The sequence below is a fragment of the Carcharhinus amblyrhynchos genome, chromosome 15, assembly GCF_965287045.1.
Source record: "Carcharhinus amblyrhynchos chromosome 15, sCarAmb.v2.hapA, whole genome shotgun sequence".
Classification (NCBI taxonomy): Eukaryota; Metazoa; Chordata; class Chondrichthyes; order Carcharhiniformes; family Carcharhinidae; genus Carcharhinus; species Carcharhinus amblyrhynchos.
In genome coordinates this window covers 66,639,535-66,654,985 of record NC_137338.1, presented here as the reverse complement: position 1 = coordinate 66,654,985, position 15,451 = coordinate 66,639,535, and the positions used below count along the sequence as shown (strand labels likewise).

Genomic DNA, 15,451 nt, shown 5'->3' with positions numbered 1-15,451 from the left:
CAAAATTGGCTTCTGGACAGAAGAGAGAGGGTGGTTGTAGTGGATTGTTTTTCAAACTGGAGGCCTGTGCCACACGGATCAGTGCTGGTTCCACTTTATTTGTCATTGAGATTAATGATTTGGATGAGAATATAGGAGGCACAGTTAGTAAGTTTGGAGATGACACCAAGATTAGTGGCATAGTGGACAGTGAAGAAAGTTATCTCCAAGTGCAATGGGATCTTGATCAATTGGGCCAGTGGGCTGATGAATGGCAGATGGAGTTTAATTTAGATAAACGTGAGGTAATGCATTTTGGTAGATTGAACCAGGGCAAGACTTACTCAGTTAATGGTAAGGTGTTGGGGAGAGTTACAGATAGCTCCTTGAAAGTGGAGTCACAGAGTGGTGAAGAAAGCATTTGGTATGCTTGGTTTCATCAGTCAGAACATTGAATACAAGAGTTGGGATGTCTTGTTGAAGTTGTACAAAACATTGGTAAGGCCAGATTTGGAATATTGTGTACAGTTCTGCTCACTGTATTACAGAAAGGATATTATTAAACTAGAAAGAGTGCAGAAAAGATGTACTAGGATGCTACCAGGACTTGCTCTTTGAGTTATAAGGAGAGGCTGGATAGACTGGGACTTTTTTCTCTGGAGCAGAGGAGACTGAGGGGTGATCTTGTAGAGGTCTATAAAATAATGAGGAGCACAGATCAGCTAGATAGTCAATATCTTTTCCCAAAGGTGGGGAGTCTAAAACTATAAGGCATAGGTTTAAGATGAGAGGGGAGATACAAAAGTGTCCAGAGGGGCAATTTTTTCAGAGGGTGGTGAGTGTCTGGAACAAGCCGCTAGAGATAGTAGTAGAGGCGGGTACAATTTTGTCTTTTAAAAAGCATTTACATAGTTACATGCGTACAATGGGTATAGAGGAATATGGGCCAAATGTAGGCAATTGGGATTAGCTTAGGAGTTTTACAGAAAATAAGGGCATGGACAAGTTGGGCCAAAGGCCTGTTTCCATGCTATAAATCTCTGTGACTCTAACATCACAAAAACAGTTCATCTGACCATTATCATACCTCTCGTTATTTTATAAATCTTTCCAGAGGTCTATAAAATAATGACTCTAACATAACAAAAACAGCTTATCTGACCATTATCACATTGCTGTATAATGGGAGCTTACTGTGCACTGATTGGTTGCTGGGTTCCTCGCAGTGACCACATTTCGAAAAGTATCTTATTGGCTGTAAAGTTCTTTGGGATCTGAGGTCATAAAGGCACCATATGAATGCAGATCCCTACTTATGTTTTGTTAATTCTAAGGTTACAGAGAGTGTAATATTCGAATGTGAGATATTACATGACCATTGGGACATAATATTGTGCCACATTTAACCACTCACTTAGAAGATGAAGCTGTTCATATTCCAATCAGCAAAAGGAGATCGATTCACATGATTGTAAACTTCTGCATATCTTCATCAAGACTAAACCCGGTTCAGACATAACTGGGTGGCCATTTCTTTGTTTATTAGTCTCAGTCATGGAGTTAACGAGGATTACAGCATGGAAACAGGGCTCTCGGCCCAACTTGTTCATGCTGCCCTTTTCTTTTGTCCTGTGCTCCACAGAAAAAAGTCCCAATCTATTCAGCTTGTCCTTGTAACTCAATCCAACAAGTTCCGGTAGCATCCTAGTAAATCTTTTCTGCACTCTTTCCAGTTTAATAATATCCTTTCTACAATAGACTGACCAGAATTGTACACAGTATTCCAAGCCTGGCCTTACCAATGTCTTGTACAACTTCAACAAGACATCCCAACTCCTGTATTCAATGTTCTGACCGATGAAACCAAGAATGCTGAATGCTTTCTTCACCATTCTGTCTACCTGTGACTCCACTTTCAAGGAGCTATGAACATGTACCCCTAGATCTCTTTGTTCTGTAACTCTCCCTAACACCTACCATTAACTGAGTAAGTCCTGCCCTGGTTCAATCTACCAAAATGCATCACCTCACATTTGTCTAAATTAAACTCCATCTGCCATTCATCAGCCCACTGGCCCAATTGATCAAGATCCCGCTGCAATTGGAGATAACCTTCCTCACTGTCCACCATGCCACCAATCTTGGCATCATCTGCATGTTGATTTAGGGAAAGAAAAGAACAGGACACTGGAGATATGCTCTTCTTCAAATATTATCATCAGATGTGTTACATCTTATGGAGAGAAGAGGCGATGTCTCAGTTCATCAATTCATGCGAAAGATGGCACCTGACAGTGCGACATTCCCTCAGTATTGCATTAAAGTGACAGCCAAGACTCTGTGGTTCAATATCAGGATAGAGCTGGAGCCCACAATGTCCTGAGCAAAACGCTGAGACAAATACACTACCACTGAGCCATGGCTGACACGGATCTTCAATTTTATTTATATATTAGAAATTACCTATGATATGATTAACATTTAGAATTCACTTCTCTCTGCAGAATTTCATACTCACTGACTAACAACACTGCAAAAGGTTTATGGTATGAAGTCTATGCATGAATATTCTGTTCAAATGCAACATGTTAGTGCTGAGGAATCAAAGGCAGAATTTTGCCAGGCTGCAAATTGAAGGAGGGACAAGTCGAGAAAGTCCTGGGAAACGAAATTGGGTCAGAAACTGTTGCCAGCTTTAGTACAACGTGGGAGCAGCATTGTAACTTCACCTTCCAGCCTGCCGTCAGGTAAAAGAGTCTACTGCTGCCAACAGCAGGAGAACCAGCTGCTTTCTCCCCAGCCACAATGCCCCTCAAGTCAGAGGGAACGGATGCTAAGATCCAGTTGGAAGGAGGCAAGACACAGGCTCTGTAGGAAGAGGATCATTTTCTCCACACTACTGAGCATCACTGCCTCAGGAGACTCAGCGTTTCTCTGCAGGGTCCTCGCTGCCAATCAGGTGCCAGTGCCAACCCACCCTTACCCAAGTCCCTGGCTCTCCCCAAGGCGAGGGATGAAGTTTACAAAATTATAAGAGACACATGGATAGAATGGATGGTCTCTTTCCCAGGGTAGAAACTTCTATTACTGGGAAAATTACAGCAAAGTAATAGGCCGTTTGGCCCTCCAAGCCTGCACTAAAACCCTTCCGGGGCCCAAATTCCCATCCTATTCACGTATGTGTCAAGAAGCCCCGTAAAAGTCACTATCATATCTGCTTCCGCTACCACCTTCCGGCAGCGAGTTCCAGGCACCCACCACCCTCTGTGTAAAAAAACTTGCCTCGTACATCTCCTGTAAACCTTGCCCCTCACACCTTAAACCTATGGCCCCTAGTAATTGACTGGGAAAAAGATAGGTTTATGGTAAAAGGGGGAAGTTTAATGGCGAAAGGCAATTTTTTTTACACTGAGGAAGTTAAGTGCCTGGAACGCGCTGCCAGAGGAGGTGGTAGAAGCAGATACAATAGCAACGTTTAAGAGGCATCTTGACAGATATATCAACAGGTATGAAATAGAGGGATATGGACCATGTGGAGGCAAAAGATCTTTAGTTTAGAGAGGTGTCATGGGTCGGTGCAGACGTAATGGGCCAAAGGACTTGTTCCTGTGCTGTACAGTTGTTTGTTCTTACCCAGTCTCCTGGGGTGCTGAGCCACACTGGGGCTGCTCACTGCCTCTTCCACTTCCATCTATGCTTGTCTGGTTGGAAAGGTCATCCTGCTTGACCATCTTTGACCAACATCACCGCACTGCATCCCCCTCACAGTGGAACCTCCTGGAGAGATGGGAAGAGTAGACCATCCTAGGCCTCCAACCCATCCCCAAAGTCGCTCAGAAATCAATATCTAGGCAAGCCCTTGCAAACTACACCTTGGTCCAAACTAGAAATCTTTCTTTTGACAGTTCCAGCGTGTCAGCCTGGTTACCCTGCCCAACAGACTGGCCAGACCAGAAGAGCGATGGTAATAACTTGCTGTGCAGAAAGCACAGCTCCTAAGTAGACAATTTAATTAGTCAAGTCCTAAGCCAAAATCAGTTGCACTGTTCCAGCAGGGACAAACTGAAACTGATTCCACTAGTCTAGGCTAGTGTCAAACATACCAATCAGATCAAACAGGGACACTGAGAGTAATGTTTACAAATTTAGTCGCCTTGCCTAAACAGGGATAGATTTACGATAGAAGCTCTTTAAACAATATAAGAATTGGGAGTCAGCCACTCAGCCCCTCGAGCCTGCTCGATCATTTGATAAGACCATAACTGACCTCATTGTGGCTACAACTCCAAGCTCACTAGGACTTACCCTGGGATAAATGTCTTCTGAGGAAAGTTGAGCCCATGTTTATTGCGGTTTGGAAGAATGAGACATGATCTTTTTGAAACATATAAGCTGGGATTTTACAGCCTCGCTCGAGCGAGACAGGAAATTCCCACTCGAGGTCAATGGAAATTTCCGTAGTCGGACCCACTCCAATTCCGTGGTGGGAGAGGTGGTAGCGTTATGATAAGGTTCTGAGAGGGGTTTAATAGGCTGGATGCCAAGAGGATGTTTCCCTTCATGGAGGCATCAGAAACGAGGGGTGACAGCTTAAAAATAAGCAGTGTCTCATTTAAGAAGGATATGAGGAGGAATTTCTTACTTCAGAGGGTTGTTAATGTTTGGAATTCTCCGCCTCAGAGAGCAGAGGGTATCTGGGACATTGAATATATTCAGGGTTGAGTTAGATAGATCTTCGATCATCAACAGAGTTGAAGGTTATGGGGCAGCGTAATGGGGGGACAGGGGGCAGAGTTAGAGGCAGGAGAGTAGAGCTGAGGCCACAACCAGATTAGCCATGACCTTATTGGATGGCGGAGCAAGGTGGTCCCAATGGCCTACTCGTGCTCCTAATTCCTATTCCGATGTTAGTTGGAGAGTAAAGTCCCTCCTACAACTACTGTTCCCCAACAACATAACCCCCAAAAACCTGCGCCCAAGTACAGGCTGGATGCGTGCCTCAGTTCCCAATGTTGTATGAAGAAAGTCAAGGTCAGATATTTAAGCCTTGCTTTATTATTCCTTTTCTTCCACCATTCATCCACTGCCATCTAACAGCACTGGAATCAAATCTATGGGTATTTTTCCATGAGAACAACTAGTGACTACTACAGACAGTGTGTTTCATGTTCTGCACCTAAAAGGTCTGGACAAAGACAGAAACAGTAAAGGAAAAGTGCCAATCTGGATCCTGTTCTCATGTTCATACTTTCAGACAGCATTGACCTTCATTCTGCTATTAACATATTCTGCTCTTTTGCTTTCAGACACTGCTATCTTTATTCTGCTAGTAACACAATCTATTTTGTTTTCAGACAGTGCTGATCCTTATTCTGCTATTAACACCTACACTAGACCAATGCTTTGTTCTTTTACTGTAACCATTCTCCTTTTCTTTGCCTTTGATTTCATGCTATGTTGATAATTTAATCACTCTCAACCTCCACCCAAAGCCCGAACTTCTCTTCTGCTCCACCCTCCACACCATCCCCGCTGTCCTACCTTTTAACAGCAGAAATTATAATTCTACCAAAGAAGTGTTATAGAATCATAGAGCACAGAAGAGGCCCTTCGGCCCATCAAGTCTGCACTGACACATTAGGAGCACCTGAACTCCCACCTAGGTAAGATAGTGGCACAGGTACAATAGCTGCATTTAAGGGGCAGAGGACTACATGAATAGGATGGGAATGGAAGGATATGGACTCCATAAGTATATACAGTTTTAGTTTAAGCAGATATCACAGTCGGTGCAGGCTTGGAGGGCTGAAGGATCTGCTCCAGTGCTATACTACGCTTTAAACCCATCTGCCAGCACTTGGCCCATAGCCCTGAACATTGTGGTGTGCCAAGTGCTCATCCAAATACTTTTTAAAGGATGTGAGGCAACCCGCTTCCACCACCCTCCCAGACCATCACCACCCTCTGGATAAAAAGGTTTTTCCTCATATCCCCCCTAAACCTCCTGCCCTTCACCTGGGACCTGTGTGTCCTCATGACTGATCCTTTAACTAAGCTGCTCTTATCCACTCTGTCCATATCTTCCATAATCTTGTACACCTTGATCAGGTCGCTTCCCTCAGTCTTCTTTGCTCCAATGAAAACAACCCAGACCTATCTAACCTCTCTTCATAACTTAAGTATTCCATCCCAGGCACCATCCTGGTGAATCTCCTCTGCACCCCCTTCAGTGCAATCACATCTTTCCAGTAACGTGGTGACCAGAACTGCACACAGTATTTCAGCTGTGGCCTCACCAAAATCCCATACAAGTCCAACACGACAGATCAGCCATGATCTTATTGAATGGTGGGGCAGGCTCGAAGGGCTAGATGGCCTACTCCTGCTCCTATTTCTTATGTTCTTATGACTTCCCTGCTTTTGTAATCTATGCCTCAATTGATAAAGACAAGTATCCCATATGCCTTTTTCACCACACTACTAACAAACCCTTCCACTTTCAGAGATCTGTGGCTAAGATACCTTTGTTCCACAGAATTTCCTAGTGTCCGACCATTCGTTGAGTACTTTCTTGCCAAATTACTCCTCCCAAAGTTAGCACCTCACATTTTCCAGGGCTAAATTCCATCTGCCACTTATTTGAACATTCTATCTATATCTTCTTGCAGCCCAAGACACTCCACCTCACTGTTAACCACCCAGCTTTGTGTCATCTGCAAACTTACTAATCCTACCCCTATTGGATTTGAAAGCTTGGCCAGAATTCTCTGATCTCACCCATGGTTGGGATTCTCTGGTTCCACAGCTGTGAATGGTGATTTATCCAGAATGCCAAATTCGCCACTCTGGCCGGTAGTGATACTTGGGTACAAGAGCGGGGCTCTTTTGCTGCAATTTGGGGAGGCCACACCTGGAACATTGTGTGCAGTTTTGGCCTCCTTATCTGAGGAAGGATGTTCTTGCTCTGGAAGGTGTGCAGTGAAGGTTTACCACACTGATTTCTAGGATGGCAGTACTGACGTATGAGAGATTGAGTTGGTATTTGGTGACGTTCAGGAGAACTAAACGGAGTCTCATAGAAACCTATAAAGTTCTAACAGGACTAGACAGGGCAGATGCAGGAAGGATGTTTCTAATGGCAGGGCAGGCCAGAACCAGGGGCCACACACTGAGGATACGGGATAGACCATTTAGAACAGAGATGAGGAGAAATTTCTTCACCCAGAGAGTGGTCAGCCTGTGGAATTCACTATCACCAAAAGCAGTTGAAGCTAAAACATTGTATGGTTTCTAGAAGAGTTAGATATAGCTCTTGGGGTGAAGGGGATCAAAGGATATTGGTTGTGGGGGGCGGGGTGACAGGATTGAGTTGGATGATCTGCCATGATCATAATGAATGGTGGAGCTGGTCCAAAGGGCCAAATAGTCCTCTCCTGCTCCTATTTTCTATGTTTCTACGTACGAAACTAGACAATTCAGCCCTTAACTCTGTTGCTCTTTCCACAGATGTTGCCAGACGTGGGGGGGCTTTTCCAGCATTTTCCCTTTTGATTTAGAATTTCCAGCATCTGCAGTGTTTTGCTTCACAGACGCTGCTGGATAAATGTTGATGCGAATAGTTCGAAAGCCCACATGGGTGGGCAGACAGAGAACGATTCGTGAATGTTGACATTTCGTTTTGTTTAAACTTGAGTGCATCATTGCAAAGGAGCACATAAAACACAAGGTCTGTTTAATGTCTTAGTCCAAATGCTGGTCAAGATAAGCAATCCCGCACTTTGGTATTTAAACAGGAAATGATAAAGATCACATGGCATAGCAAGGTATCACTCAACTAGAACCGGATTGGAGGATCTCCTGTGTGTTTGAAACATCAGAGGCACTCTTCCAGATGTGTGGGTCGATTGCCTTGGCTTTTAGGATGGGGGTCAGCTATATTCTTTCACATTCAAGACATAAACCAAGACGCAAAATCAAGTCTACACACACATCTCATGGAAAAACAACCTTACACATAAAACATCCTGATTAGCAGGATGCAGGAATCTTCGGGAGTCAAATACAGACTTCACAAAACTCACCACTTAGTGATCTTACAGCGCATCCACTGTATTACAGAATCCCTACAGTGCAGTAGGAGGCTACCTGCACCGACCACAATCCCACCCAGGCCTTATTCCCATAACCCTACATATTTACCTTGCTAATCCCCCTGATGCTAGGGTTAATTTATCATTGCCAATCGACCTAACCCACACATCTTTGGACTGTGGGAGGAAAGTGGAGCACCCAGAGGAAACCCACACTGAAATATGTTGAAACATTCTTTGTACAGTTGTGTGGAAGCTGCTTGTGGTTCTTAGAAAATGTCTCAATAACCAACCAAATCCCTTTGATCTAAACCATTTGTATTACGTTATCGTAAACTCATTCATCTGTGTTTGTAAAGCTTGATAGAAACAGATGGACAACAGATTTTTGCAGCAGTAAATCACGTTAATTCCATTCCAGTCACTCCAGAGAGATTTCTCCACTGCCTGTTCAAACATGCATGTTTATCCATTCTCATAGAATCATTACAGCTCAGGAGGCCATCATGTCAGCGCTGGCACTCCAATTTACTCAGTGCTACTCCCTCACCTTCTCCCTGTAAGCCTGCACGTTCTCCCTTTTCAGATAATAATCCAGTTCCCTCTTGAATGCCTCGATCGAACCTGCCTTCACCACAGTCAATGCTTTGCAGACCCTAAGCATTCACTGTGTGAAAAAGTTTCTCCTCATATCATCTCTTTTGCCAATCACTTCTGTGTCCTCTGATTCTCAGTTTTTCCCTATCCACTCTGTCCAGCCCCCTCGTGATTTTGAACATCTAGATCAAATTTCCCCTTCACCTTCTTTCTCTCCAAAGAGAACGGGCTCTCCCATCTATCCTCATAACTGAAGATATTTCAGTCCTGGAACCATTATTGTAAACCACTTCTGCACTCTCGCCAACGTATTCACATCCTTCATATATGTGTGGCATCCAGAGCTGTATACGATATTCCAGCTGAGGTCTAACTAGTGCCTTGTATAAATTGAGCTATAGAATCCCTGCAGTGCAGAAGGACACTGTTCAGTCCATCGAGTCTGCACAACTCTCCAGAGTTACCCAAATCCATCCCCAAGCCCTATCCCTGTAACCTCACAGAGCTACCTTGGCCAATCTACCAAACCTATACAACTTCTGACTGTGGGAGGAAACTGGAGCACCCAGAGAAACCCACGCAGACATGGGGAGAACATGCAAATGCCATAACTCCACACAGAGAATCCCCAAGACTGGAATGGAACCCGGATCCCTGGTGCAGTGAGGCAGCATTGCTAACCATTGTGTCTCGTTGCTTTTTTATTCTATGCCCCAATTAATAATTCCCAGGATACTATATGCTTCTTAAATGTCGAGAGAGTACCTGTCTCCAGCATTCCCTCAGGCAGCACATTCCACATTTCCACCACCTTCTGGGTGAAAAATTGTACCCTCAGATTCCCTCTAACCACCTACCCTTGACCTTAAACCTCTAGTCTTAGACATCTCTGGCATGGGGAAAAGATACTTACAATCTTCCCTATCTCCAACTCTCATAATTTTGATACCTCTATCAGATCCCCTTCTCAGCCTCCTCTGCTCCAGGGAAACCAAACCCAGTCTATCCAGTCTCTCCTCATAGCTGAAACTTCCCATCCCAGGCAAATTCCTGGTGAATCTCCTCTGCACCCTCTCCAGCACAATCACATCCTTCTGATAGTGTGATCAGAACAGCACACAATTCTCCATCTGTGGCCTAACCAATGTCTTATAAAGTTTAAGTTTATTTATTAGCATCACAAGTAGGCTTACATTAACACTACAATGAAGTTACTGTGAAAAGACCCCAGTCGCCACACTCCAGGATGGGAGGAGAATTTAGCATAGCCAATGCGCCTAATAAGTTGTACCAAGACTTCACTGCTCCTGTATTCTATGCCCCAGGTAATGAAGGCAAGCATTCCATAAGCCTTCTTTACCACCCATCTACCTGTGCTGCCACTTTCAGGGATCTATGGACTTGTACCCCAAGATATCTTTGTTCCTCAATACTCCCTGGGGACCTACATTCATTGTGTATATCCTATCATTATTAGGTCTCCCAAAACGCATAACCTCCCACTTACCAGGATTAAATTCCATCTGTCATTGCTCTGCCCATCTTACCAGCCGATCAATATCATTCTGTAGCCTAAAACTATCCTCCTCAGCAACACCAGCATCCACAGTATTTTGCTATTCCAGATTTATAGCCTGTAGCTAGCAACTCACCCAACTGCCATCTTTGCACTCACTGCCTGTCCTCAGTCCTGTTCTTCCTCATCGAGAGAAACTCATGTCCTCTCTTGCCTTCATGGTTCTTGGGTTCTCTCTCCACTCACTCCTTCACCACGCCCCCCTCCCCTCCCATTCTCTCCCTGCACTTTCCAACCTAGACAAACTCTGATTGTAATTTCTTCATTCACAGAATGAGAGTGCGCTGAATTCATCCGATCTGGATAGACACATGAACAAGTGGGGAATAGAGGGATACAGGCAGTCGGTCTAGATAGGACAAAGTGATTGACGCGGACTTGGTGGGCTGAAGGGCCTGTTCCTATGCTGCACTGTTCTTTGACCCAATTGGGCATTTGCTTGACCACCTCAGAGGAAACTTAAGAATGAACTAACATGAGCGAAGGTTTCTGAAAGACCATTGTGACTGGATGGTGTCCCTGAAATCAATTAAGTTCTAGAGGACAAAGTCACTAACATGAAAATTTTGTACACGGGTTCCTGTACCGGGAGTCAAACCAACAGCCTTCTGACTCAGAGGTGAACTACAGCTGACACTGGGTGTCTCTGCCACCATATTGACACATTCTTACCTAGATCACCAACTGCTCAAGCTCAGAATTTGATCAATCAATAAAACATGCGAGAATCCGAGATGCTTCATAACCCTCCACCTCAAAGTCCCCCCAGGAAGGCACAGGGTGGGTCCATTCATGTTAACAACCTGCCCACCTTTACTTGCACACAACTGTCTCCAGGGTGACAAAAAGTGAGACCATCTCCTGAATATCCTGTATCAGACTGGATGCTGCCAAACCCCATGACACATACAAGGGCTCAAGTTAAAGGCAACAGATTTACGTGTTTGTATACCTCAGTGACGCTGAGTAGTGCCAGCTCGAGTGACACCAGCCACGGGGACGACACGGTGGCACAGCGGTCAGTTAGCACTGCTGACTCATAACGCCAGGGACACGTGTTCGATTCCGGCTTGGGTCACTGTCTGTGCGGAGTCTGCATGTTCTCCCCACGTCTGCATGGGTTCGCTACGGGTGCTCTGGTTTTCTCCCTCAGGCTGAAAGACGTGCCAGTTAGCTGCGTTGGCCATGCTAAATTCTCCCTCGGTGTACCCGAACAGGCGCAGGAACGTGGCAGGCTACGGGATTTTTGCAGTAACCTCAATGTAAGCCTTACTTGTTACACTAATAAGTGGACTTAAACTAGGTTCAAATCTCTCAGCAGACCCAGGTGGGTCTTTTAAACAGAGACTTCATTTCATTTTCTCCAGGGTGAATGGGGGAAGATCCACTTTGGCACCATTTGGAAAGAGGCTGAGTATCTTTCTCAGCTGCACAAACAGGTTCATACTGCTGTTTGTGGGAGCTTGCTGTGCACAACTACTCTGCCACGTTTCCCATATTGGGATAGTGACTAAACCCCAAAACAAAGTTTTTAAAATACTTTGAAGGATGCTGGGGCTAATTGAGGTGGTGAGAGCTACAGAAACGGAGGTCATTCCTTTACCGACAGCAGGATATAACCCGCCCGTGTTATTCCCCGTTACACTCAGACAAGATGAAGTTTAAGAAATTGGCAAGTTGCTTCTCCCCCCCCCCAATTACAGACAAGGCTGCACTGACTCGAGCTAACTGCACTTTAATTATTAGTTCTCTCGGCAGAAATTACTCTGGCACCATCCCTCTAATTACTGCTTGTACTCACGGTGACTCTAGAGCTGGCTCGGCAACTCCCTCTCACACAACAGCCGTGGCCACAGCCCCTGAACGCGGCTGCGATCTGTCCCGGGACCCGCTGTCCCCACTCCAGCTCCGGCCACGTAGCGCTGGAAGGCGGGGGCACATCAGTCTGCAGGCGTGAGACAAGCCAGAGGAGGCAGTGTGTGTAACCCAGAAAATCAGTGTGAAACACCACTGTGAAAAATCACTAAATCGGCGTGAAAAAAAAATCACTGCACCAGTGTGAAAAACTGCTACATCAGAGTGACAATCACCAAATCAGTGTGAGAAATAATTAAATCAGTGTGCGACCCACTAAGCCAGTGAGAAAATAATTAAATCCGCCTGAAAAAATGATTAAACCAGTATGTAAAGTTGCTAGACCAGTGTGAAAATCATTAAACTAGTGTGTAACCCACACAATCAGTGTGACAAATCATTAAGATCAATGTGCAAATCACTAAATCAGTGTGAAAATCATTAAATCCGCCTGAAAAAATTATTAAACCAGCATGTAAAGTTGCTAGACCAGTGTGAAAATCATTAAACTAGTGTGTAACCCACACAATCAGTGTGACAAATCATTAAGATCAATGTGCAAATCACTAAATCAGTGTGAAAATCATTAAATCAGGGCGGCCCAGTGGTTAGCACTACTGCCTGACAACACCAGGGTCTGAGGTTCAATTTCTGCCTTGGGTGACTGTCTGTGTGGAGTTTGCACATTCTCCCCATGTCTGTGTGGGTTTCCTCAGAGTGCTCCGGTTTCCTCCCTCAGTCCAAAGATGTGTGGGTTAAGTTGGTTGGCCATGGGAATGTCAGGGGTATTAGCAGGATATATGTATGGAGTAGGGTCTGTGTGGGACTGTGATCAGTACATACTTGATGGGCTGAATTGTCTTCTTCTGTACTGTCGGGATTCTATGAAATCACTAAACCAGTGAGGGGAAAAATCACCAAATTAGTGTTTAATCCACCAAACTAATCATAAAACTAGTATGAAAATCACCAAATCAGTGTGAAAAACCAACAAAATCAGTATGTAACCCATGAAACAAGTGTGAAAAATCACCAAACCAGTGTGAAACCCACTAATCCAGACACCAAATCAGTGTGGAAATCACTAAACTAACATGCAACCCACCAAACCAGTGTGAAAATCACTAAACCAATGTGTAACTACCCAAATCAATCACTAAACTAATATGAAAATCACCAAATCAGTGTGAAAACTAATATAAAAAACATCAAATTAGTGGTTAATCCATAAAACCAATCATGAAACAAGTGTGAAAAATCACCAAACCAGCGTGAAAACTGCGTGTCAAAACCAGCGTGTTAAGTCTCTAAACCAGTGTCAAAAATTACCAAACGCTGTGAAACCCAGCAAATCACCCTGAAAAATCACAAAACTGATGCATAACCCACTAACCCAATCATTAAACTAGCATGCAAATCACTAAACCAGTGTGCAATCATCAAATGAGCATGTAATCCACTAAACCAGTGTGAAAATCACTAAATCAGTGTGTAGCCCATCAAATCAGTGTGTAACCCATCAAACAAGAGTGAAAAATCTTTAAACAAGTGTGAAATCACCAAATCAGCATGTAACCCACAAAACCAGTCATTAAACTGCATGATGACACAATGGTTAGCATTGCTGCCTCACAGTGCCAAGGACCCTGGATCGCTGTAAGTGTGGAGTTTGCATATTCTCCCCATGTCTGCGTAGGTTTCCTCTAGGTATTCCCGTTTCCTCCCACACTCTAAAGATGTGAGGGTTAGGTGGAACGCCCATTCTGCTCTGTAGGGTTCTATAATTATATACTATAATTATAAATTGACCCTTGTGTCAGGGGGATTAACAGGGTGAATGTGTGGGGTGACAGGAATAGGGCCTGGGTGGGATTGTGGTTGATGCAGGTTCAATGGGCCGAGTGGCCTCCTTCTGTCCTGTAGGCATTCTGTAATTCTGTGAAACTAGTGTGAAAACCACTAAACCAAATAGTGCGGAAATCATCCATTCAGCATGTAACCCACTAAACCAGTGTGAAAATCACTAAACCAGCGTGAAAAATCACAATCAGTGTGTAACCTACCAAACCAGTGTGAAAAGTGCTGAAAATTGTGTAAATGAGTGTTTACCCTACTAGAAAAGTCAATAAACTAGTATGAAAATCACTAAATCAGTGTGGAAAAATAACTAAACCAGTGTGAAAATTGTAACGAGGCTTAAGAAAAATATTTTAATCATGTTTCTCTGCAGGATGTTTCTACATCCTTGGCAATTTACTGAGGCAGTATGTTTGATATCATGTTGATTTTAATCTGGGCTAATGCAGTGTTCTGTGGTTTTAATGATTCTTTATGATCGCAGTGTGGATCTTGTTTGGGAGTGATTGACAGGGCATGTCCTGTGGGTCGGGACAGCTTTGTTTCACAGTAAAATCCAGTTTTTAGTTTTGCCTTTCAATAGTAGCCCGAAATGAAGAGAAGTAACAGTTTGTTTTCCCTCTCTCTGGAGTTGGAGTTTCTGTTCTCTGCTTGGCTATTTTTGGGAGCTGCTCAAGATTAAGTTTATCTCTCTGAAGTTTGGCTGTTTTGAGGTTATATATATATCTCTGTAATCAGCTGGCCTGGATTTCTCTCCGTAGGTGTTACAAAGCTGAAGATCCAGCTTCGTGTGAGCATGACTTATTTTTTAAGCTAAGTCTACAGAAAGATATATATCTGTAAGAGATTGTTTTAACTTGGAACAGCACATATAGATAGCTGTCAGGAGTTATTCTGTGTCACGTTTAAGTCTTGTAAATGGTTAAAGTTATGCAAATTCTTTTTGTTATATTTTACTGTGTTCTTAAATAAACTTTGTTTGATAAAAGTTTCCCAGTGGATCATTTGAATCATACCCGCAGTGAAACATCTTATGCTCCCCAATGCCAAAATCAAATGTAAAACTTAGGGTCTAGGCTAACTTTACAAAACACCCCGGAGTTTTTGGCCTGGATTCTAATAAAATCACCAAATCAGCAAGTAAATCACTCACTACATCAATGTGAAAAATCACCAAATCAGTATGTAAGCCACTAAATTAGCATGAAAATCACCAAACCAGTGTGAAAATCATCAGACCAGTGTAAAAATCACTAAACAAGTGTGAAAATCATCAAACCTGTGCGAAAATCATCAAACCTGTGTGAAAAATCACAAAATCAGTGTGAAAAATCACCAAATCAGTGTGAAAATCACTAAATCAATGTGAAAAATCGCAAAATCAGTATGGAAATCACTAAAACGTTGTGTAAACCACTGAACCAGTCACTAAACCAATGTGAAAATCACCAAGTCAGTGCAAAACTCACCAAAGGTGTGAAATATACTAAACCAGTGC

At 43.7% G+C, this 15,451-nt stretch overlaps 1 long non-coding RNA gene across 1 annotated transcript in view; it reads right to left on the bottom strand.

The window, feature by feature from the left end:
* LOC145353002 (uncharacterized) overlaps window positions 1-12,148 on the bottom strand; it is a 33,396-nt gene extending 21,248 nt beyond the window's left edge. Inside the window, exon 1 of the long non-coding RNA XR_013888633.1 lies at window positions 12,044-12,148. This is a non-coding gene — a long non-coding RNA (uncharacterized LOC145353002). The remainder of the gene's footprint in view (window positions 1-12,043) is intronic.
* Between the last annotated feature and the right edge of the window lie 3,303 nt (window positions 12,149-15,451).